We start from the raw sequence: 25,936 nt of genomic DNA on the forward strand, positions 1-25,936 counted from the left end.
ACTTGCACACGATCTTGGCCCGCTCATAATACGTCCAACCTGTTACATCAGGGAACGTTAGTTTACCCATAGTTACCTATGTACCTATTATCCATGTACCGCAGCTGCGGTTGACGGGGTGAGGGTTCAGACCGCCCTCTTAAGAAATAGAGCATTACAGTATCGGTTATACCAACCATGTTACGAAATAGTAAGCCGCTTAAGGCAGCTCATTATTACAAAATTTCGTGTGCTTACATAGGTTGTAAACCTCGGAAGTTTCCAACATCATCCTTCAAGTTACCCGTATTCTGTTAAACGGGGTGGGATGGAAAACTGAGTTGATCTGCACTAAGAGTGCAGGTATCTGTGTGGTAAACTTATTTTCAAAGACGTTTGCCTCTATTTGCGTCTGTACACATCTTTCTACAAGGTGTTGTGACAGGACGGTACCGTACGGAAGCACTCGCCGCTTGCCGCGTCCCGTCGACTGCGCACAGACTGGAAGGTCAAGCCGCACGAGGCCTGACCACATAGGGGATTCCCGCTTACCGTCAGTAACCGCCTGTTACTGACTCCACCCACTGCGTTGTGGGCGGGTTCTTGCTGCCACCACCAAACTCCTAACCTGCCGTGGCGTTTGGAACCACGGTTCTGCTCTGTATGTGCCGACGCATTGCTTTACCACACCTGTGTGGTGTCGACGAATCCCCACTAGCCACTTGCTAGGCCTCTACCGGTAGCTGGCGGAAGGCGGAGCTTGGAGACGTCAGGTGCTTCCCTGGACAGCCGGAGAACGGGGCTAGGTTTGGCCTAACCCTGTTGGTCACAAGATGAAGCAGTCTTCTTGAGGCAAAGGTGTTTATTGCTCAAATAACCTTTAAAAAGGCTCCTCCCTATTGCTAGGGGCAACGGCATACAATCAAGATCTTTTCAGCAGAAGAAGATGTTACAATACACAAACCTATGGGCCAACTGCCCTCCTTTTATCCCTCTCCAAGACCCTCTACCACAGGGGGTAAGCCCGCCCTGTGGTGTACAACCAATCAATGTTTACCCATGAGCTGTGCATGCTCTGGACTCATGCACACCTAACATTGTCCCCAATGGACAGTGGGGAGTGGCCGGTCTCCTTTGTCTCTCCCATCTGGGAGAGCAGGCTACTCCCACGGTGCCGTTCAGTCTGGCTGGGGGGAAGTTTTCCCTCCTAAACTGACTTCCAGAAACCTGCCCGGGACCCCTTCTCACTGCCTGCAGCCTGGATTTGGGCTCCAGAGCTGGGCAGCCTGGCTCCCCGGTCCAGGTCTCTGGTCCACTACGGCTGATCTCCATGGAGCTCCAAGAAACCACTCAGCTTGTTTTATAGCTAAGCTGCTTCTCTTTCTCCCTGTCCCCATTGGAACTGTGAGGCTGGATGGGAATGCATTCCGTTTTTAGGGAAAAGGTCTGGGAGAATCCATCAGCCTGCACAGCTATGGATTCCCCCCTCCTGGGACACACAATCAAGTAAGTGCATTTTATCTTTAAATACATTACATTTTTAAATCACACTGTACATTTCCCTTTGTTAAATATACACTGAGCCTGTGCCCTGCACAGGCTCTACATACTCAGGCACTGCAGTGCCTTCCCTAGCCCTGCAGCCTGGCTGCGAGGGCTCTCTGTGTGCTGGAGGTATGGGGCTGGCTTCCCCCATCCTCCAGCCTGCTTTTCTGCCTCTGGGGTTCCAGGGAGCTGGCTCTCCCTGTCCCCCCAGGGAGGCACTAATCAGTGGCCTCGCCGCACGCAGCGGCGCACCCCCCTGTACCGAAGTCCGGCGGACCGGGACACTTGTCCCGGCCGCCGTGACCCTGGCTTGTTTCAGCGCTGAGGCGCCGGGAGCGTAGCTCCCGGACCCCAGCGCTCACCATCCTGCTGGCCCGCCTAATGTGCCCACGCCGCTAGGGAGCCGGCTAGCCCGGTCCCCCCTGAGCGGTGCCTGTCTTGTGGCCTCGCTGCAGCGTCCGGCGGGGAGCCGGGCTGCAGCGCACCCCCCTCGCCGGCTAGCAGCCCGGGACGTCCGTCCCGGCTGCTGCGGCTGGCCACCCGTGCTGTGCTGAGGCGCTGGGAGCAGAGCTCCCGGCCCCCAGCGGCGGCTCTCACATAGAGCACTGCAGCGGGAGCCGAGCTCCCAGCCGCAGCGCTCACCCTTCTCCCCGGCGCGCACACTCCAGTGCGCCCGGGGCTACACTGACCGCTGCCGGGAGCGGAGCTCCCGGACTCCGGCGGTCAGCGGCTGCCTCCTCTCCCCCGGCGCGCACACTCTGCTGAGCGCGCCGGGGGCTGTCCTCCCTGCCGTGGTCTCCGGAGGGGTCCGGGACCACGGCGCATTCTAAGAAAATACATTTTTATCCATTTATAAAACACGGCGCCTAGCGCCCACATTATATTTCAAATTTGGCGCCAAGAGCCCCTTTGTCTTGGCAAATGGCGCCGGGCACTAGGGATTAACCCCTTCAGTGCCAGGGCGGCCATTTGCCTCGTGGCTGGGGGCTCTCCGGCCACAGGTGTCATCAAAGTTCAGACTCTATTTATCCCACCTACAGCGCCAGGCGACTTGAAGTTGGGTTCAGATTTCTTACAGTTTTCATATTTTGAACCTTTTCAACAAATGGGAATTAAGTTTCTCACTTTGGAAAACATTTTTCTTCTAGCCTTGGCTTCGGCAAGGGTTTTGTTTTCATATTTGGGTGCCTTGTATTCCAAGCCACCGTATTTGAGTTTTCTCATGACAAAGCAGATCTTCGGACGAATCACGCTTTCGTATTCTTCACATCAATATACCAATAGGGGTTCCTGTGTGGACAGCACATTCTAGAATTCTGAATGTGGTACACGCATTACGCGTTTATATATGTCCCGAACGTCAACAGTGCGTGATATGAATCCGTTGTTTGTTCTCTATGATACTGCCAACTGGGGTTAGCCAGTTTCTCAGCAGACATTATCCAGTTGGGTAATAATAATGACTACAAGTCAGGCTTACTTTAAGGCTAAGTTACAATCGCCTACGTCAGTAATAGCTCATCCCACAGGTTCTGTGGGAATGTCAGACCCAGTGGGTCGTGGAGCGTCTAAAACGCGGCTATATAGCCTTCATGTGCACCACGTTTGTGCACGTTTACACGTTATAAATGGTGGCGCCATCAGCATCTAGCTTTGGGCTGCCTACTGTTACAAGTATCAAACAGCTCTCCCGCCCACGAGGGAAGCTTTGGTACGTCCCAAGAGTACTCCAGTGACCCCTAGTGGATGATAAAGAAAATAGGATTTTGGTACTTACCAGGTAAATCCTTTTCTTTGAATCCATAGGGGGCACTGGACGCCCACCCAGAGCAGTTTTACCTGGGTTGTTTTAAGCTCAAGGGAGCTTAGGGTAACAAGTTTTACTTGATTGATATTAAGCTCAGAGGAGCTTATGGTAACACATTTTCACCGATTGGTTCAAATTATAAAGTTCTATCGGTTATGGTGTCAACTGTTTAGTTGACAGTAAGGTTATGGGTCAACATTGTTGTTGTCCGTTATGTTATAGGTATTCTCCATTGTCAACCTCTCTATATCGTTCCTGTTCGCTCAGTAAAAAACACTGAGAGAGTACACTGAGGTACTCGGGGATATGGAGGGGGGGGAGAGTCCTAAATTTAAATATTCAGTGCCTTTGTTCGGCTACGCCCGTCCATATCCCAAGAGTACTCCAGTGCCCCCTATGGATTCAAAGAAAAGGATTTACCTGGTAAGTACCAAAATCCTATTATTCCACTCTATTTGTGGTACCGAAGCCGGATGGCTCGGTAAGACCTATTCTAAATCTGAAGTCCTTGAACCTGTACATAAAGAAGTTCAAGTTCAAGATGGAGTCACTCAGAGCAGTGATAGCGAACCTGGAAGAAGGGGACTTTATGGTATCCTTGGACATCAAGGATGCGTACCTCCACGTTCCAATTTACCCCTCACACCAGGGGTACCTCAGGTTCGTCGTACAAAACTGTCACTATCAGTTTCAGACGCTGCCGTTCGGATTGTCCACGGCACCTCGGGTCTTTACAAAGGTAATGGCCGAGATGATGATTCTTCTTCGAAGAAAAGGCGTATTAATTATCCCATACTTGGACGATCTCCTGATAAGGGCAAGGTCCAGAGAACAGCTAGAGATGGGATTAGCACTGTCTCAAGAAGTGCTAAAACAGCACGGGTGGATTCTGAATATTCCAAAATCCCAGTTAATGCCAACAACTCGTCTGCTGTTCCTAGGGATGATTCTGGACACGGTTCAGAAAAAGGTTTTTCTCCCGGAGGAAAAAGCCAAGGAGTTATCCGAGCTTGTCAGGAACCTCCTAAAACCAGGAAAGGTGTCTGTACATCAATGCACAAGAGTCCTGGGAAAAATGGTGGCTTCTTACGAAGCAATTCCATTCGGCAGATTCCACGCAAGAATTTTCCAGAGGGATCTGTTGGACAAATGGTCAGGGTCGCATCTTCAGATGCACCAGCGGATAACCCTGTCTCCAAGGACAAGGGTATCTCTTCTGTGGTGGTTGCAGAGTGCTCATCTATTGGAGGGCCGCAGATTCGGCATACAGGATTGGATCCTGGTGACCACGGACGCCAGCCTGAGAGGCTGGGGAGCAGTCACACAAGGAAGAAACTTCCAGGGAGTGTGGACGAGCCTGGAAACGTCTCTTCACATAAACATTCTGGAACTAAGAGCAATCTACAATGCTCTAAGCCAGGCAGAACCTCTGCTTCAGGGAAAACCGGTGTTGATCCAGTCGGACAACATCACGGCAGTCGCCCATGTGAACAGACAGGGCGGCACAAGAAGCAGGAGTGCAATGGCAGAAGCTGCAAGGATTCTTCGCTGGGCAGAGAATCATGTGATAGCACTGTCAGCAGTGTTCATCCCGGGAGTGGACAACTGGGAAGCAGACTTCCTCAGCAGACACGACCTTCACCCGGGAAAGTGGGGACTTCATCCAGAAGTCTTCCACATGCTGGTAACCCGTTGGGAAAGACCAATGGTGGACATGATGGCGTCTCGCCTCAACAAAAAACTGGACAGGTATTGCGCCAGGTCAAGAGATCCGCAGGCAATAGCTGTGGACGCGCTGGTAACGCCTTGGGTGTACCAGTCGGTGTATGTGTTTCCTCCTCTGCCTCTCATACCAAAAGTATTGAGAATTATACGGCAAAGAGGCGTAAGAACGATACTAGTGGTTCCGGATTGGCCAAGAAGGACTTGGTACCCGGAACTTCAAGAGATGATCACGGAAGATCCGTGGCCTCTACCTCTAAGGAGGGACTTGCTTCAGCAGGGTCCCTGTCTGTTTCAAGACTTACCGCGGCTGCGTTTGACGGCATGGCGGTTGAACGCCGGATCCTAAAGGAAAAAGGCATGCCGGAAGAAGTCATTCCTACTTTGATTAAAGCAAGGAAGGAAGTAACCGTGCAACATTATCACCGCATTTGGCGAAAATATGTTGCGTGGTGCGAGGATCGGAGTGCTCCGACGGAGGAATTTCAACTGGGTCGATTCCTACATTTCCTGCAATCAGGATTGTCTATGGGTCTCAAATTGGGATCTATTAAGGTTCAAATTTCGGCCCTGTCGATTTTCTTCCAGAAAGAATTGGCTTCAGTCCCTGAAGTCCAGACTTTTGTTAAGGGAGTGCTGCATATACAGCCTCCTGTGGTGCCTCCAGTGGCACCGTGGGATCTCAATGTGGTTTTGGACTTTCTAAAATCTCATTGGTTTGAACCACTAAAAAATGTGGATTTGAAATATCTCACATGGAAAGTGACCATGCTACTAGCCCTGGCTTCGGCCAGGAGAGTGTCAGAACTGGCAGCTTTATCTTACAAAAGCCCATATCTGATTTTCCATTCGGACAGGGCGGAACTGCGGACTCGTCCGCATTTTCTCCCTAAGGTGGTGTCAGCATTTCATCTGAACCAACCTATTGTAGTGCCTGCGGCTACAAGTGACTTGGAGGACTCCAAGTTACTGGACGTTGTCAGAGCATTGAAAATATATATTGCAAGGACAGCTGGAGTCAGAAAATCTGACTCGTTGTTTATATTGTATGCACCCAACAAGATGGGTGCTCCTGCGTCTAAGCAGACGATTGCTCGTTGGATCTGTAGCACAATCCAACTTGCACATTCTGTGGCAGGCCTGCCACAGCCTAAATCTGTAAAGGCCCACTCCACAAGGAAGGTGGGCTCATCTTGGGCGGCTGCCCGAGGGGTCTCGGCATTACAACTTTGCCGAGCAGCTACGTGGTCAGGGGAGAACACGTTTGTAAAATTTTACAAATTTGATACTCTGGCTAAGGAGGACCTGGAGTTCTCTCATTCGGTGCTGCAGAGTCATCCGCACTCTCCCGCCCGTTTGGGAGCTTTGGTATAATCCCCATGGTCCTTTCAGGAACCCCAGCATCCACTAGGACGATAGAGAAAATAAGAATTTACTTACCGATAATTCTATTTCTCGGAGTCCGTAGTGGATGCTGGGCGCCCATCCCAAGTGCGGATTATCTGCAATAATTGTACATAGTTATTGTTAACTAATTCGGGTTATTGTTGTAGGGAGCCATCTTTCAGAGGCTCCTCTGTTATCATACTGTTAACTGGGTTTAGATCACAAGTTGTACGGTGTGATTGGTGTGGCTGGTATGAGTCTTACCCGGGATTCAAAATTCCTCCCTTATTGTGTACGCTCGTCCGGGCACAGTACCTAACTGAGGCTTGGAGGAGGGTCATAGGGGGAGGAGCCAGTGCACACCACCTGATCGGAAAGCTTTACTTTTTGTGCCCTGTCTCCTGCGGAGCCGCTATTCCCCATGGTCCTTTCAGGAACCCCAGCATCCACTACGGACTCCGAGAAATAGAATTATCGGTAAGTAAATTCTTATTTTTATGATTAAAAAAATGAATGCTGAAGTAATAGTATTCTTTCTCATGTGCTGGTCATCTGTTGATAGAGCTCTAGGTCGGCCGTGAAGAGCAGATCCTCACAAGGAGTCCGAATGTTTCTCTCTTCCTGCCGCGGATAGAATACTGTGAAAGCCAACTCTTTGGTCGACACGGGGCCCTGTCTCAAAGGATCGTATACAGGAAGCTAAGGGATATTTTATTTCTATGCTTTGGCTTTACATGCACATGAGGGAGTATTTATATTCGGAGAATCATCCGATAGAATTTCCCTAAAGAGAAGGGAGGTTACTTATGTTGGTTCTTCTCTATAACTTTGTGGCAGGCCGCTGTACGTATACAGGAGGTGTGGCCAGGGGAATGCTGAGGCTGACTCCGAGAGATACTGGAATTTTTCCATGGGACGGTGTACCGCTGTTTGGGGATGCCTCAGTTCAGTCAATCTCGGCAGATACTGCTGGTAGATCTAACTTCGTGAGCTAGTTTCCCTCACAACGGTTGGTTAAGCATTCTTTTGTGGGATGAGGTCGTTTTAACCGGTTCGATACCGTTCTTTCTTTATCATCCACTAGGGGTCACTGGAGTACTCTTGGGATATGGACGGGCTTCCGTAGGAACAGCACTGAATATTTAAATTTAGAACACTCCACCCCTCCATATCCCCGAGCACCTCTCAGTGTTTTTTCTGTGCTACACGTAGCAACAGCTCTGTGACTGAAGTCACGATTACTTGAAGAATTTTTATTTTTTCTTTTTATTTCTTTTTTCGATTTTACATCCCTTTCCCCCTTCCAAAAGGCAGGGTCAGGGATTGTGCAGCTGCTGAAGCAGCAGCGGCGTGTCGGGCCTCTCTGAAAGAGCTCCCTCACAGCCATACAGACACACAGTTCTCATGTGTGCACAGGCTGGCCGGCGCTTACTAAGAAGCCCCGTCGGAGCCTCATGACAGACGCATAATCAGGTATGTGAGGGGGTAGAACGGAGGCGGTCAGCTTCCGCTGCCGCCCCGACGTGTGGGGAAGGCGCTGGTGGCTTTTGCTGTATGCTGCGGCCGGCCGCCGGGGAACATAGCGCCACTGTACTACACTGCTCCCGCGTCTTTGAAGGGTCCGGTCGCCGCTTCTCCCGCTGCTCCGGCGCTTCCCACAGGGTACCCGTAAGTCTCTCAACGGGTCCGCCCGCCGCTTCTCCCACAACTTCCGGCCGCCTCTTCAACGCTGCTGCCCGGGTCCCATAGCGCTGACACGCGTTCCCAGGGCCCGGGGTGCCGCTGCCCAGCCCACACTGCAAGCTATGGAGCAGATGCGAGGGGGGGGGGGGAAAGGACAGCAGCAACAGGCTGGGGATAGTATAGCACATATATATCATGATGTTATACTGCCAGGGAGGAGTTTTTATAATAATACACAGGCTGTTAATAATATCAGTATGAAACTGCACTGTGATCATATGTATAAGCATGGCAGCCATTTTAACCATGTTTCTGTGTCTTCATGCTGTGATTCCAGAACGCAGGGGTGTTAGTGGGAATTTGGGATCACATTTCAGAGTACTGGCCACGTGTACTGCATTTGGCCAGTTTTATATACAGAGACACCTTAATGCTATTTCTCTGACGTCCTAGTGGATGCTGGGACTCCGTCAGGACCATGGGGAATAGCGGCTCCGCAGGAGACAGGGCACAAAATTTAAAAGTTTGACCACTAGGTGGTGTGTACTGGCTCCTCCCCCTATGACCCTCCTCCAAGCCTCAGTTAGGTTTTTGTGCCCGTCCGAGCAGGGTGCAATCTAGGTGGCTCTCCTAAAGAGCTGCTTAGAAAAAGTTTTTAGGTTTCTTATTTTCAGTGAGTCCTGCTGGCAACAGGCTCACTGCATCGAGGGACCTAGGGGAGAAGAAGTGAACTCACCTGCGTGCAGGATGGATTTGCTTCTTAGGCTACTGGACACTAGCTCCAGAGGGACGATCACAGGTACAGCCTGGATGGGTCACCGGAGCCGCGCCGCCGACCCCCTTGCAGATGCCGAATAGAGAAGAGGTCCAGAAACCGGCGGCAGAAGACGTCTCAGTCTTCATGAGGTAGCGCACAGCACTGCAGCTGTGCGCCATTGCTCTCCGCACACTTCACACCAGCGGTCACTGAGGGTGCAGGGCGCTGGGGGGGGCGCCCTGGGCAGCAATGTAACATACCTATTCTGGCTAAAATATATCACATATAGCCCCTGGGGCTATATGGATGTATTTAACCCCTGCCAGGTTCCAAAAAAACCGGGAGAAGAAGCCCGCCGAAAAGGGGGCGGGGCCTATTCTCCTCAGCACACAGCGCCATTTTCCTGCCCAGCTCCGCTGCGAGGAAGGCTCCCAGGACTCTCCCCTGCACTGCACTACAGAAACAGGGTAAAAACAGAGAGGGGGGGCACTTATTGGCGATATTTATAATATTTGAGCTGCTATAAAGGGAACACACTTATTAAGGTTGTCCCTATATATATTTATAGCGCTTGGGTGTGTGCTGGCAAACTCTCCCTCTGTCTCCCCAAAGGGCTAGTGGGGTCCTGTCTTCTATCAGAGCATTCCCTGTGTGTCTGCTGTGTGTCGACATGTATGAGGACGATGTTGGCGTGGAGGCGGAGCAATTGCCTGTAATGGTGATGTCACCCCCTAGGGAGTCGACACCAGAATGGATGGCTTTGTTTATGGAATTACGGGATAGTGTCAGCACGCTACAAAAGTCGGTTGACGACATGAGACAGCCGGCAAACCAGTTAGTACCTGTACAGGCGTCTCAGACACCGTCAGGGGCTGTAAAACGCCCTTTACCTCAGTCGGTCGACACAGACCCAGACACTGACACTGAATCCAGTGTCGACGGTGAAGAAACAAACGTATTTTCCAGTAGGGCCACACGTTATATGATCACGGCAATGAAGGAGGCTTTGCATATCTCTGATACTGCAAGTACCACAAAAAGGGGTATTATGTGGGGTGTGAAAAAACTACCGATAGTTTTTCCTGAATCAGAGGAACTGAATGAAGTGTGTGATGAAGCGTGGGTTACCCCAGATAGAAAACTGCTAATTTCAAAGAAGTTATTGGCATTATACCCTTTCCCGCCAGAGGTTAGGGCGCGCTGGGAAACACCTCCTAGGGTGGATAAGGCGCTCACACGCTTATCAAAGCAAGTGGCGTTACCGTCTCCTGATACGGCCGCCCTCAAGGATCCAGCTGATAGGAGGCTGGAGAATACATTAAAAAGTATATACACACATACGGGTGTTATACTGAGACCAGCAATCGCCTCAGCCTGGATGTGCAGTGCTGGCGTGGCTTGGTCGGAGTCACTGTCTGAAAATATTGATACCCTGGATAGGGACAGTATTTTATTGACTATAGAGCAATTAAAGGATGCATTTCTTTATATGCGAGATGCACAGAGAGATATTTGCACTCTGGCATCAAGAGTAAGTGCGATGTCCATATCTGCCAGAAGAAGTTTATGGACGCGCCAGTGGTCAGGTGATGCGGATTCCAAACGACATATGGAAGTATTGCCGTATACGGGGGAGGAATTATTTGGGGTCGGTCTATCGGATCTGGTGGCCACGGCAACGGCCGGAAAATCCACCTTTTTACCCCAGGTCACCTCCCAGCAGAAAAAGCCGCAGGCTTTTCAGCCGCAGTCCTTTCGTTCCTATAAGAACAAACGAGCAAAAGGACATTCATATTTGCCCCGAGGCAAAGGAAAGGGTAAGAGACTGCAACAAGCAGCTCCTTCCCAGGAGCAGAAGCCCTCCCCGGCTTCTACAAAGGTGTCAGCATGACTCTGGGACCTTACAAGCAGACTCAGGGGCGGTGGGGGGTCGCCTCAAACATTTCAGCGCACAGTGGGCTCACTCGCAGGTGGACCCCTGGATCCTGCAGGTAGTATCTCAGGGTTACAGGTTGGAATTCGAGAAGTCCCCTCCTCGCCGTTTCCTAAAGTCTGCTTTGCCAACGTCTCCCTCCGACAGGGCGACGGTATTGGAGGCCATTCACAAGCTGTATTCTCAGCAGGTGATAGTCAAGGTACCCCTCCTACAACAGGGACAGGGGTATTACTCCACGCTATTTGTGGTACCGAAGCCGGACGGCTCGGTAAGACCGATTCTAAAGAGAAGGCGTCTTAATTATCCCTTACTTGGACGATCTCCTGATAAGGGCAAGATCCAGAGAACAGCTGGAGGTCGGAGTAGCACTAACCCAAATAGTGCTCCAACAACACGGGTGGATTCTGAATTTTCCAAAATCCCAACTGATCCCGACGACACGTCTGTTGTTCCTAGGGATGATTCTGGACACTGTTCAGAAAAAGGTATTTCTTCCGGAGGAGAAAGCCAGGGAGTTATCCGATCTAGTCAGGAACCTCCTAAAACCAGGAAATGTGTCAGTACATCAATGCACAAGAGTCCTGGGAAAAATGGTAGCTTCTTACGAAGCGATTCCATTCGGCAGATTCCATGCACGAACTTTTCAGTGGGATCTGCTGGACAAATGGTCCGGATCGCATCTGCAGATGCATCAGCGGATAACTTTGTCTCCACGGACAAGGGTGTCTCTTCTGTGGTGGTTGCAGAGTGCTCATCTGTTAGAGGGCCGCAGATTCGGCATACAGAACTGGGTCCTAGTGACCACGGATGCCAGCCTGCGAGGCTGGGGAGCAGTCACACAGGGAAGAAACTTCCAGGGCGTGTGGTCAAGCCTGGAGACGTCTCTTCACATAAATATACTGGAGCTAAGAGCAATCTACAATGCTCTAAGCCTGGCAAAACCTCTGCTTCAGGGTCAGCCGGTGTTGATTCAGTCGGACAACATCACGGCAGTCGCCCACGTAAACAGACAGGGCGGCACAAGAAGCAGGAGGGCAATGGCAGAAGCTGCAAAGGATTCTTCGCTGGGCAGAAAATCATGTGATAGCACTGTCAGCAGTATTCATTCCGGGAGTGGACAACTGGGAAGCAGACTTCCTCAGCAGACACGATCTGCACCCGGGAGAGTGGGGACTTCATCCAGAAGTCTTCCACATGATTGTGAACCGTTGGGAAAGACCAATGGTGGACATGATGGCGTCCCGCCTCAACAAAAAACTGGACAGGTATTGCGCCAGGTCAAGAGACCCTCAGGCAATAGCTGTAGACGCTCTGGTAACACCATGGGTGTACCAGTCAGTGTATGTGTTTCCTCCTCTGCCTCTCATACCAAAAGTACTGAGAATTATACGGCAAAGGGGAGTAAGAACGATACTCGTGGCTCCGGATTGGCCAAGAAGAACTTGGTACCCGGAACTTCAGGAGATGCTCACGGAAGATCCGTGGCCTCTACCTCTAAGACGGGACCTGCTTCAGCAGGGACCGTGTCTATTCCAAGACTTACCGCGGCTGCGTTTGACGGCGTGGCGGTTGAACGCCGAATCCTAAGGGAAAAAGGCATTCCGGAAGAGGTCATTCCTACACTGGTAAAAGCCAGGAAGGAGGTGACTGCACAACATTATCACCGCATTTGGAGAAAATATGTTACGTGGTGTGAGGCCAGGAAGGCCCCCACGGAGGAATTTCAACTGGGTCGATTCCTACATTTCCTGCAAACAGGATTGTCTATGGGCCTCAAATTGGGGTCCATTAAGGTTCAAATTTCGGCCCTGTCGATTTTCTTCCAGAAAGAATTGGCTTCAGTTCCTGAAGTCCAGACTTTTGTAAAAGGAGTACTACATATACAGCCCCCGGTTGTGCCCCCAGTGGCTCCGTGGGATCTTAATGTAGTTTTGGATTTTCTCAAATCCCATTGGTTTGAGCCGCTCAAATCGGTGGATTTGAAATATCTTACATGGAAAGTAACCATGCTACTGGCCCTGGCTTCAGCCAGGAGAGTGTCAGAATTGGCGGCTTTATCGTATAAAAGCCCATATCTGATTTTCCATTCGGACAGGGCAGAGCTGCGGACGCGTCCTCAGTTTCTGCCTAAGGTGGTTTCAGCGTTTCACCTGAACCAGCCTATTGTGGTGCCTGCGGCTACTAGCGATTTGGAGGATTCCAAGTTGCTGGACGTTGTCAGGGCATTGAAAATATATATTTCAAGGACGGCTGGAGTCAGAAAATCTGACTCGCTGTTTATACTGTATGCACCCAACAAGATGGGTGCTCCTGCGTCTAAGCAGACGATTGCTCGTTGGATTTGTAGCACAATTCAACTTGCACGTTGGGTTTAGCTGAAGAATTTTTATTTTTTCTTTATTATTTTATTTTTTCTTACTTACACACACAGATTGGCAGCTCTGCCACTGCCAGTCTGCACCGCGGGAGCTGCCGGCGGGGTCCCATCGCAGCTGCGTGCGGCTCGGGATGGGCCCCGGCTGAGGGAGACACTGAGCTCTCCTGAGTTGGCGGACACCGCTGCGTGCGGCGCGTGTCGTGGCCACTCCATCCAGCAGAAGATTCCGGCAGCAGGGCAGCGGTGAGTATCAAATGTGGCCGGACACCGCTGCGTGCGGCGCGTATCGGGGCCGCGGGGTCGAACAGAGTACGCCTAAAGTGGTGAGTACAAACATCCCCCCCTCCAGACTGATGTATGCTTTTACAGATTCAGTTTTCAACATATGTATCTCCAGTCATAGAAGGCTGGAGTGCATCAAAGGCGCTTACTAATTTGAACTTGGCGCCATTATATGGGGGGCGGAGCTTCAGCCCGCTCTGTAGACGGGCTCAGCGCTCTTCACTACCCGGCTGCAGCAGAAGGCAGCCGGGGGATACAGAACAGTGAAATGTAAGTTACAAGGCTGGTTGCCTTTTATAGTTGCCGCCTTTATCTTATGTCAGTGTTGTGTAATGGACTGTCCGCTCCCCGGCTGCAGCATACAAGCGGACGGGGAGATACAGGGCGCTTCCCGCTTACTGTAGAGCAGGTTTGAATTTGGCGCCGAAGCGGGGGGGGGGCGGAGCTAACTCCCGCTCTGTTCGGCGGGTTAAGCGCTCTCCGTCCCCCGGCCGCTACAGGACCGCCGCTTCACTGTCATACCGCTCCCCGGCCGCTGCAAGCTCCCTTCCCTCTCCGGGCTGTTCAGGGAGGATAAAGGTAGGATGTGGGGGTGAAGGCTATTCCCGCTTTGCTCAGCGGGCTCCCGGCGGCGGATCGCAGCGTTCACTGCCTCTAGGCACAAATCCTGTTTCAGTTTTTAGTGTTTCTGTGCAGGGAGTTGCTGACATATTTGTAATATCTGACTTTGTCAGCCATTCCTCCCGGCAGGAGAGTCCTCTGCCCGGCATTTCATACAGGAGCCTGCTCTATTACAGGAGCTGTGGCTCATCTCATTAATGATTAAAAATCTACTGTGCTTTACCCTACAAATACTATTAGGTTCAAATAGACAGTATTTACACAGGCACAGTATTTATCTACCCTAGTGGGTTCACATACACGGTTGGATTCACTGTGGGTGTGTGTGTATATATATATATATATATATATATATATATATATATATATATATAGATAGATAGATAGATAGATAGATAGATATGTATGAATATGTATATGTGTGGAGGTATGTATATAGATATATGCATACAATACCGTATATAGGGCAGTGCGGATGGTGTAGTGGTTGGCATTGCTGCCTCGCGGCATTGGAGGTCGTGGGTTTGGTTCCCACCGTGGCCCTAGCTGTGTGTAGTTTGTACAGATGTGTCCACATACATCCTTAGGATAAAACAAACCATTTCCGCAATGTTTTCTAATAACAAAATACCTCCTTACCACATAACATTTTCCCCCATCTTTTCTCGCAGTCTGGTCACCATTTTGAAAAGCCAGCGCAACCTCCGAGAAACATCTGGTGCACCTAAATTAGCGGTACACTACATACAGGGAGGGGTGTTGCCTTCCCTTTATTATTCCTTGGTGTCACTAGTTACTAATGCTATTTGTAATTTGGGGAATGCGTGTAAGGCATCAGACAAATAGCGCTGCGGCTCAGTACGCTAGTAGCGGGTATCTGTACAGGGGGACCAGGGTTTGAAAATAAAGAAACTTTAAGGGGAGCCCCTATAGCCTAGGGCTAAGACTCCTGTCCCACAGCGCAGCGCTACTGGTTCAGGTCTCCGCTGCTCCAGAAAGTTTATTTGAATCGTGTCGGTCACTACACATTATAGTGCAGACCTTACATAGGGCTGTGTTTCTTTAACCCACCTTTTCTCCTCTCACCTGGGATAGTCAAAGAATTCCCTCTTAGGTGTGAAGTATGCGGTGGAGCCATCTGCTTAGCCCTCCACGCACCGGCAGAACACTCCTGTTTGAACAGCTCAGATTATGCAGGTAATGTCACTATTAACCAGAGATCTTGTACGTCATTTCACCTCTCCAGGTTTCTAAAGGAACCTTGCTAACCTTCCATGTTACAATACTGATGATGTCTGTTTTCTGTGGAGCCTGAACCAGTGTCTCAGAATATCCAGGTGCATTATACAGCAGTTCGTCTGAGACTGCAGGTAAAGGAGGCGGACACGTCAAGTCCATCGGGGTTCGACGCCAATGACGAAATGACAGCGACTGGTCCAGTCTCGGATGAGCTGGGCAGGCTCCGGTAGGCGGCCGGCAGACACCCGAATACACAATATCAGGTATCAAACAATGTTTGTTTTTCCTATCCTTTCCCCGCAGACGGCAGGAGATGGTATCAGAACCTCTCTAGGGTATACCCCTCGATGTATCGCCGGTCCAACAAGCTGCTGTTTTCCTGAGGCAACCTTGCTCAGGGATCCATCAAAGACATATACGGCAGCGCGGTTCTATCTTGTCCGGAGCAGGTAGGTTGTGGAACAATTGTCCTCTAGGTTACGGGATAAGTCGCATCAGGATAAACTGATACTTTGGTACAGGTCCGAATCAGGATTCTGCTTTATGATCTTTGGAGGTCTCCACGTCTGCAGACTCGGACCCTGCATTTTCGCTTGGGCTGTCTTAACCCGACGACCTCTGGGTCTGCGACAGTGACAGGTGAACATGTAATCCTACGGGGCAGATGGTTCAGGGGAAGGATCTTTCTGCAGGATTTCTTGAACCATGGGAGGTAAGTCCACTTTGCTTTCTCCTAATACTGCCCCAGCTCCAAGACAGACCTTTACCGGTCTTTCCTTTAGATTTTTCCGTGCCCTTTCAAACTTTCGACTCCACACGGGCGATATCTCAGTCGCCAGGGGATCTCAGGGTAAAAGGCTGAAGCAGAGGTTCAGCATCCTCGGTCCAGTCTGATTTTAGGTCATCCTATAAACCCACTACAGGTCAGACTTTCCTACCACCTGGAGGGTCCCAGGGTAGGCGCAGGTCGGTGGTCCTGCGGGAAGAACTGAGAAGGCTTGGGCGGTTACAAACTAGATTTTGGAGTACAACCATCTCAGGAGTCCCTCGGCAGGGGTCGGCCGATTTACGATGACAAGAGAGTCATACTGCAGGCGGCGCTCCATATGCTTCTAACCGCAAAGGGTGTTGATCCCTGTTTTTCACATATCATTTGAATCGGGACAGTTCTCAGGCCTTTGTTTTCTTCTCACGTTCCGAAGCCAGTTGGCTCGGCCAGGCCTATTCTGGCCTTAGAATCCTTTCAGTCTGTGATTGCTAGTTTGAACAAGAAAGGGAGTTTTACGCGTCCCTTGTCTTCAGAGATGCCTGTTTACTCATTTCCGCTGGACGGCCTTTTCTCAGATTCGCATTACAGGATTCTCATTTTCACTGTCAGTCCTTTCCTTTCGGTCTCTCTTCCGCTCCCACAGAGTTCAGGAAGATCACAGAATAACTCTTTTTCAAGGGCAGTAGGTGACGTTGGTTCCCTAATGGGACAATCTACTGCTACTTTCCCACTCTGTACATTAGGTGGCTTCTGAATATCCGGAGGATCCAGGAGCTTCTGGTTCAACACAGATCCAATTTATGCTCCTCGTAGACGTTTCTCAACACGGTCCGTCAGAGGATTTTTTTTCCTTCCTCGGCACCAGGTACTCTATTCCTTCTGTCAAGTTGCGACGCAATGAGTGGTCGCCTACATTCCTCTCTGAGCGGGGGACAACATTCTTCTTTCCAAAAAGGTCAAGCCACCAGGTCAGACTCCCGGGTGAGGAAACATTCCCCGGAGTTTTGTCAGCTGGTCCGCTGTGGACGGAGATTTCGGATAGACCTCAGGGCGTTCTGACTGACTCTTAACCCTTTACTACTCTCGGACGTGAGCTCGGACGGCAGTAGCCGAGGAGGCCCTCAGGGCTCCGGGGAGTTTTCTGGTTATTCTATCCTGCCTCCCTTTTTGATTTCTACCTCATGTTCGGTAACACAGGAGCTGATTATGTGTGCTAGCCCTCTCGGTGGCTCTGGTTGGGCCACGCATGACTTGAAGATACAGATACACCTGTTGTCAGTAGAGGAGCCTTGGCTCCTACCTCGACTGGACTGTCTACTTCAACAGGGTCCTTTTTCTTTGTTCAATCTTACACTGGTCTCGTTTAACCGTGTGACTGTTCACGAGACCTCAGAAGGGAGGAGTTCCCTAGTTCGGTTAGGCCTACTGGGCCTCGATTTCAGAAGTCTGTTATCTCTTCTCGCTTTTGCCACTTTTGGAAAACTGTATGGGACATAATAAGCATAAAAGGGGTTTTACCCTTTTTTCAGTTACCATTCAGCCGTCATCTTTGGTTTCTCTGGGAGGTTTTGCTCAGCTGCGCTTCAAACCACATTGACCTGAATTTTAGGTATCTGCCTTTTTCGGTTTTCTTCCAAAAGAGATTAGCCTAGCGGCCGTCGGTTCGGCCTCTTTTTCAGGGAGTACTCTATTGGCAACTCCCCCGGCTGAGCTTCGGTCTCGGCGGTCGTTTCTTCCAGAGGGGTTGTCCATTTTTCAGATAAATCTGACACTAGTGTTTTTTGGTCCTCTTTGAATGTTGTCAGGGCTCGCCGACTCTCTACAGAGGTCTTCGGCTATTCGTCGAAGTGTTTTTCTTCTTTGTTCTGTACGATGCTCCCGTGCTAAATAGCCGGGGTCCCAGCATACGCTGGGCCGTTGGATACATCTGACCATCAGACAGTCTTCTTGGCGGTTGCTAGGAAGCCTCCGTTTTCCATTTCAGCGCACTTTATGCGCGTTGTAAGACCTTCGGGGGCGGCTGCCCGTGGGGTCTCCATAAATGGTTTGTCGGGCGGCTACTTGGTCGGACTGACATTCGTTTTGTCAAATTCTACAAGTTTGACAATTTTGCGGCCTCTGCATCACAGTTTGGCCGAGCAGTTTTTACAGGACTCTCAGCGCTCTCCCACCCGTTTTTGGGAGCTCTGGGACGTCCCCATTGTAACTACGCTCTAGTGGCCCCTAGTGGATGAAGGAGAAATCAGTATTTTGGTACTTACCGATAAATCCCTTTCTCCGATTCCACAGGGGCCACTGGACGCCCACCCAGCGCTGTTCCTCCTTGTTTTTTGCTTAAAGGTTTGCAGATCAATATATGACTGCTTGTTGGGTACAGGCTAGCCTGGTTTTTGTCAGGTTCTGTTCCAGGTTTAGTTTGGTTTATCCTGGTTTACAGGGCGTCATTAACCTCCTCTACCTTAAGGTTTGTTTATTCCATCTCTCATCGGGCACAGTTTTACGTAGACTGGCTTGGAGGGGAGATAGTAGGGGAGGAGCTAGCCACAGTGTGAGAATTTTAAAGTGCCAGCTCCCAATTACTGCCTACTATTTCCCCATTGTAACTACGCTCCAGTGGCCCCTGTGGAATCGGAGAAAGGGATTTATCGGTAAGTACCAAAATCCTGATTTTACCCCATGTCCCCTCACAGCCTAAGAAGGCGCCATTTTATCAGGTTCAGTCCTTTCGGACCCAGAAAAGCAAGCGGGGAAAAGGAGGGTCTTTTCTCTCTAGAGGCAGAGGTAGGGGAAAAAGGCTGCAACAAACAGCAGGTTCCCAGGAGCAAAAGTCCTCCCCCGCTTCCTCTTCCAAGTCCGCCGCATGACGGTGGGGCTCCACAGGCGGAGCCAGGTACGGTGGGGGCCCACCTCATGAATTTCAGCGATCAGTGGGCTCGCTCACAGGTGGATCCCTGGATCCTTCAAATAGTATCTCAGGGGTACAAGCTGGAATTCGAGGCGGCTCCACCCCACCGGTTCCTAAAATCTGCCTTGCCGATTGCTCCTTCAGGCAGGGAGGCGGTGCTAGCTGCGATTCACAAGCTGTATTCCCAGCAGGTGATAATCAAGGTACCCCTACTTCAACAAGGCCGGGGTTACTATTCCACACTATTTGTGGTGCCGAAACCGGACGGTTCGGTGAGACCCATTTTAAATTTGAAATCCTTGAACACATACATAAAAAAATTCAAGTTCAAGATGGAATCGCTCAGGGCGGTTATTGCAAGCCTGGAGGAGGGGGATTACATGGTATCCCTGGACATCAAGGATGCTTACCTGCATGTCCCCATTTACCATCCTCACCAGGAGTACCTCAGATTTGTGGTACAGGATTGCCATTACCAATTCCAGACGCTGCCGTTTGGACTCTCCACGGCACCGAGGGTATTTACCAAGGTTATGGCGGAAATGATGATACTCCTTCGAAAAAAGGGAGTTTTAATTATCCCATACTTGGACGATCTCCTAATAAAGGCACGATCCAAGGAACAGTTGTTAGTGGGAGTAGCACTATCTCAGGAAGTGCTGCGCCAGCACGGCTGGATTCTGAATATCCCAAAGTCACAGCTGGTCCCGACGACACGTCTAATGTTCCTGGGAATGATTCTGGACACAGTCCAGAAAAAAGTGTTTCTCCCGGAGGAGAAAGCCAGGGAGTTGTCTTCTCTAGTCAGAGACCTCCTAAAACCAAAACAGGTATCGGTGCATCACTGCACGCGGGTCCTGGGAAAGATGGTAGCTTCTTACGAAGCAATTTCATTCGGCAGATTCCATGCCAGGATTTTTCAGTGGGACCTGTTGGACAAGTGGTCCGGATCGCATCTTCAGATGCATCGCTTGATAACCCTGTCCCCAAGAACCAGGGTGTCTCTTCTGTGGTGGCTGCAGAGTGCTCATCTTTTGGAGGGCCGCAGATTCGGCATACAGGACTGGGTCCTGGTGACCACGGATGCCAGCCTACGAGGCTGGGGGGCAGTCACAAAGGGAAGAAACTTCCAAGGACTATGGTCAAGTCAGGAGACTTCCCTTCACATAAATATTCTGGAACTAAGGGCCATTTACAATGCCCTAAGTCAAGCAAAATCCCTGCTCCTACACCAGCCGGTGCTGATCCAGTCAGACAACATCACGGCAGTCGCCCATGTGAATCGACAGGGCGGCACAAGAAGCAGGATGGCAATGGCAGAAGCCACAAGGATTCTCCGATGGGCGGAAAATCATGTATTAGCACTGTCAGCAGTGTTCATCCCGGGAGTGGACAACTGGGAAGCAGACTTTCTCAGCAGGCACGACCTCCACCCGGGAGAGTGGGGACTTCATCCAGAAGTCTTCCAAATGATTGTAAATCAGTGGGGTCGTCCACAGGTGGACATGATGGCGTCCCGCCTAAACAAAAAACTAGAGAGGTATTGCGCCAGGTCAAGAGACCCTCAGGCGATAGCTGTGGACGCTCTAGTGACACCGTGGGTGTACCAGTCAGTTTATGTGTTCCCTCCTCTACCTCTCATACCAAAGGTATTGAGAATAATAAGAAAGCGAGGTGTAAACAAAATTCTCATGGTTCCGGATTGGCCAAGAAGAGCGTGGTACCCGGAACTTCAAGAGATGATCTCAGAGGACCCGTGGTCTCTGCCGCTCAGACAGGACCTGCTACAGCAGGGGCCCTGTCTGTTCCAAGACTTACCGCGGCTGCGTTTGACGGCATGGCGGTTGAACGCCGGATCCTGAAGGAAAAGGGCATTCTGGAGGAAGTCATTCCTACTCTTATTAAAGCTAGGAAAGAGGTTACAGCAAATCATTATCACCGCATATGGCGGAAGTATGTTGCATGGTGTGAGGCCGAAAAGGCCCCAACAGAGGAATTTCAACTAGGTCGTTTTCTGCATTTCCTGCAAGCAGGAGTTAATATGGGCCTAAAACTAGGCTCCATTAAAGTACAGATCTCGGCTCTGTCGATTTTCTTTCAAAAAGAACTAGCTTCAGTACCTGAAGTTCAGACATTTGTGAAAGGAGTGCTGCATATTCAGCCCCCATTTGTGCCTCCTGTGGCACCTTGGGATCTCAACGTGATGTTGAGTTTCTTAAAATCACATTGGTTTGAGCCACTAAAAACCGTGGATCTGAAATATCTCACGTGGAAAGTGGTCATGTTATTGGCCTTGGCTTCAGCCAGGCGTGTGTCAGAATTGGCGGCTTTATCATGTAAATGCCCTTATCTGATTTTCCATATGGATAGGGCAGAATTGAGGACTCGTCCCCAATTTCTCCCAAAGGTGGTGTCAGCGTTTCACCTGAACCAGCCTATTGTGGTGCCTGCGGCTACTAGGGACTTGGAGGACTCCAAGTTGCTAGACGTTGTCAGGGCCCTGAAAATATATGTTTCCAGGACGGCTGGAGTCAGAAAATCTGACTCGCTGTTTATCATGTATGCACCCAACAAGCTGGGTGCTCCTGCTTCTAAGCAGACTATTGCTCGCTGGATTTGTAGTACAATCCAGCTTGCTCATTCTGTGGCAGGCCTGCCACAGCCAAAATCTGTAAATGCCCATTCCACTAGGAAGGTGGGCTCATCTTGGGCGGCTGCCCGTGGGGTCTCGGCTTTACAACTTTGCCGAGTAGCTACTTGGTCAGGGGCAAACACGTTTGCAAAATTCTACAAATTTGATACCCTGGCTGAGGAGGACCTGGAGTTCTCTCATTCGGTGCTGCAGAGTCATCCGCACTCTCCCGCCCGTTTGGGAGCTTTGGTATAATCCCCATGGTCCTTACGGAGTTCCCAGCATCCACTAGGACGTTAGAGAAAATAAGAATTTACTCACCGGTAATTCTATTTCTCGTAGTCCGTAGTGGATGCTGGGCGCCCATCCCAAGTGCGGTTTATCTGCAATACTTGTACATAGTTATTGTTAACTAAATCGGGTTATTGTTGAGCCATCTGTTGAGAGGCTCAGTTGTTTCATACTGTTAACTGGGATTCATATCACGAGTTGTACGGTGTGATTGGTGTGGCTGGTATGAGTCTTACCCGGGATTCAAAATCCTTCCTTATTGTGTACGCTCGTCCGGGCACAGTGTCCTAACTGAGGCTTGGAGGAGGGTCATAGTGGGAGGAGCCAGTGCACACCAGGTAGTCCTAAATCTTTCTAGAGTGCCCAGCCTCCTTCGGAGCCCGCTATTCCCCATGGTCCTTTCGGAGTTCCCAGCATCCATTATGGACTACGAGAAATAGAATTACCGGTGAGTAAATTCTTATTTTTACTCTTACGTCCCAGAGGATGCTGGGGTCCACATTAGTACCATGGGGATGTAACAAAGCTCCCAGAATGGGAGGAAGAGCACGGAGGCTCCTGCAGAACTGTTTGACCAAACCTGAGGTCATCAGAGTATCGAACTTGTAAAACTTAGCAAACGTGTTCGACCCAGATCAAGTTGCAGTTCGGCAAAGTTGTAACAATTGGCTGCCCTCCCTGAGGTTCAGACTTTCTTGAAAGGGGTTCTACACATCCAGCCTCCCTTTGTGCCTCCTACGGCACCCTGGGATCTTAACGTGGTGCTGCAGTTCCTCCAATCGAATTGGTTCAAACCTCTACAGGAGGTTGAGGTCAAGTTTCTTACTTGGAAGGAGGTCACACTGTTGGCCTTGGCATCTGCTAGGCGTGTGTCTGAGTTGGGGGCTTTGTCCTGCAAGAGCCCCTACTTAATTTTCCATGAAGATAGAGCTGAGCTCATGACGCGTCAGCAGTTCCTTCCGAAGGTTGTGTCGGCTTTTCATATCAACCAACCTATTGTGGTGCCAATGGCTACTGACTCCTCAATTCCCTCAAAGTCCTTAGATGTTGTGAGAGCTTTGAAGATTTATGTGAAGAGAACTTCTAGTCACAGAAAATTGGACGCCCTGTTTGTCCTGTATAATCCCAAGAAAATTGGGTGTCCTGCTTCTAAGACGATTTCTCACTGGATCAGGTTCACTATCCAGCATGCGTATTCTACGGCAGGATTGCTGTGTCCAAAATCTGTTAATGCCCACTCTACTCGTAAGGTGTGGTCTTCCTGGGCGGCTGACCGTGGGGGTCTCGGCTTTACAGCTTTGCAGAGCGGCTACTTGGTCTGGGTCGAACACGTTTGCTAAGTTCTACAAGTTCGATACTTTGGCCTCTGATGATCTGAAGTTCAGTCAATCAGTTCTGCAGGAGCCTCCGCCCTCTCCCTCCCGTTCTGGGAGCTTTGGTACATCCCCATGGTACTAATGTGGACCCCAGCATCCTCTAGGACGTAAGAGAAAATAGGATTACCTACCGTGATCCTGCAGTGGTTACTTAGTTCAGTACTGTTTTGTTACTTGGTAAGTAATGTTATTCAGCGGTTGCTGCGTTTCCAGCTAGTTAGCTTGATTTGCCTTGTGTGTGAGCTGGTGTGAATCTCGCCACTATCTGTATTTCCTTCTCTCGAGGATGTCCGTCTCCTCGGGCACAGTTTCCAGACTGAGTCTGGTAGGAGGGGCATAGAGGGAGGAGCCAGCCCACACTCTCAAACTCTTAAAGTACCAATGGCTCCTAGTGGACCCGTCTATACCCCATGGTACTAATGTGGACCCCAGCATCCTCTACGGACTACGAGAAAAGGATTTACTGGTAGGTAATACTATTTTTTCATACTTTTACTATCCACATAAACTACAATTGGTAATAGTAGCGAAGTGAGTCATGCGAGGGGACACGTTGCACTAATTGGGGTTCCCGGTCACTCTACGAAGAAAACGACACCAATTACAGGTGTCTGGATCATGTGGTGCAGCACGTGCCAGACTGTGTTATCTTTGTTGCGTGTTCTGCCGTCCGCTCTGTTTACGCCTGTTGCTGGAATCGGGATAATCCCGCGTTGTATCCTTCCATAGTGCCGGCGTCTCGCTTGTTCTGCGCTGGGGATTTTTAGCATCTTGACTACACTCCTGCGACACGTGTAACAAAGTGTTTGTGTTGGTGCCATACTACCGATCTTCAAGAAACTATTCAGACTATTCCATTGGGGGAATCTGCCCCAGAGAGGACGTTGTTTACCCGGATTGTTAGGCCTAATTCATTCATGTAAAAGTGTGGGAAATTCGTGAGGCCCGTCTCCCTGGCAGCCTTAAGGATAACTACATCTCCGGATACGTTGCTTGTTCTGGGTGTATAGGGGGGTATACACGGAGAGATCTGACTAGTTTGCTTAGAAGTTAAGCACGGATCTCTCCGTGTGTATGCCCATAGCAATGCACGGCCCGCACGTCGCTGTCACTGACTCTAGGTTTGGCCTGCATGCACGCCAAATCTAGTAGATCTCTCACTTCACTGCTGTGTGGAGTGAGCGTCCCCCCTCCCGTCCCCTCGCTCTGCGCACATCACACTGTGCTATATCGCTCAGCAGACTTCTCCCTGTGTGTATGGGGCTTAGCTGTCAGCTGGCTGGGTGAAGAGAATTGTCCTTTGTACTCCTCCCTCTGTCCGCTCTGAGAGGAGGCTTCTGTGTCCATGCAGTTGCTGTCCGGTGGGAGGCCTACCTGCACTGGAATAAGTGTCTCCTTTGTGTAATGTCTGGTGTATATTGTATATTCAGCGAGCAGGGTACCCAGCCTGCAGTGTTCAGTGTCCGGTTAGGATCTGCTGCCAGCAATCCTATTACAGAGGGGGGCACAGACCTCGGCTGTACCAGATGGTGAATTACTTCTTTTCTGCGCTCTGTTACCTGTTATAGACGTCTGCTGCACTTATGCTAGATAGCGAGTATTAATCATACCAGTAATGTAATTCCCCCGCCGAAATCCCGGCCGTCTACTGCCTGCACTGACTGAACATGGCCGTCAGTGTCCCCGGAGACAATAATGTCCCAGTCTCTGGGGGGGTGTTCTGTCCATTCTCCATAGTAGGGAGATTTTGGGCTGAGACAACGCAGGTGTCTGCGACAGGGGAACGGGCTGCTGGATGATGTAGCTGGGGGTGGATGTGATTCACTGACGGGGCCATAGAAGGAAGTGAGTACATGGTTATTCTGTCATACAGGGATAAGATGACTGCTTATCAGATGGAATGTGCTGGAAGCTTCAACGTGGGGGCCTCTTAGCCGGTGTCCTCTCTCACTGAGGGTGGGACCAGGAGAGCTGTCTCTGTTATAGAGTCAGGGTGGGGGTCTCTTAGCCGGGGTTCTCTCTCACTGAGGGTGGGACCGGGAGAGCTGTCTCTGTTATACAGTCAGGGGGGGGGGGGGTCCTCTCTCACTGAGGGTGGGACCGGGAGAGCTGCCTGTTATATAGTCAGGATTGGGGTCTCCTGGCAGGGGGGGGTCCTCTCACTGAGGGTGGGACCGGGAGAGCTGTCTCTGTTCTATAGTCAGGGTGGGGGTCTCACTTTATGTGTTGGCAGTAGTGTGAGTGTAATCTCCGGATCCCTCTGTACCCGGTGGCCCCACATCCTGCTGCCCCTATAGAATGACCATTAGAAGGAGATCACGATGTGGCCAGTAACCAGCTCCTCTCACCCTACACACTGGTGTGTAATTGTGTTAATGTGGCCCCGTATGGTGTAGTATGTGCTCTGGGGACAGGCTTGGACTGCCTGGGGGCCCTCCTCCTGCTCTAAGGATCAGGTTCCAGACTCTCTAGTGGTTAGTCAAACCAGTGAGGTGGCAGTCCACACCCCCTCTGCAGACTGGCCACACCCCTAAACATGGGCCCCTACCACTGCATTCCCCGGTGGGCTCTACATGCCCCTAGTCCGACACTGTCTGGGGACAACAGTGTTGCTAATGACAACATCACT

The 25,936-nt window shown here is 50.6% G+C and overlaps 1 protein-coding gene across 1 annotated transcript in view; it reads left to right on the forward strand.

Moving 5' to 3' along the window:
• Window positions 1–25,936, forward strand: part of PPP5C (protein phosphatase 5 catalytic subunit) — a 71,000-nt gene that overhangs the window by 33,136 nt on the left and 11,928 nt on the right. The window lies entirely within an intron of this gene.

The sequence above is a fragment of the Pseudophryne corroboree genome, chromosome 8 (genome assembly GCF_028390025.1).
Source record: "Pseudophryne corroboree isolate aPseCor3 chromosome 8, aPseCor3.hap2, whole genome shotgun sequence".
NCBI classification, from domain to species: Eukaryota; Metazoa; Chordata; class Amphibia; order Anura; family Myobatrachidae; genus Pseudophryne; species Pseudophryne corroboree.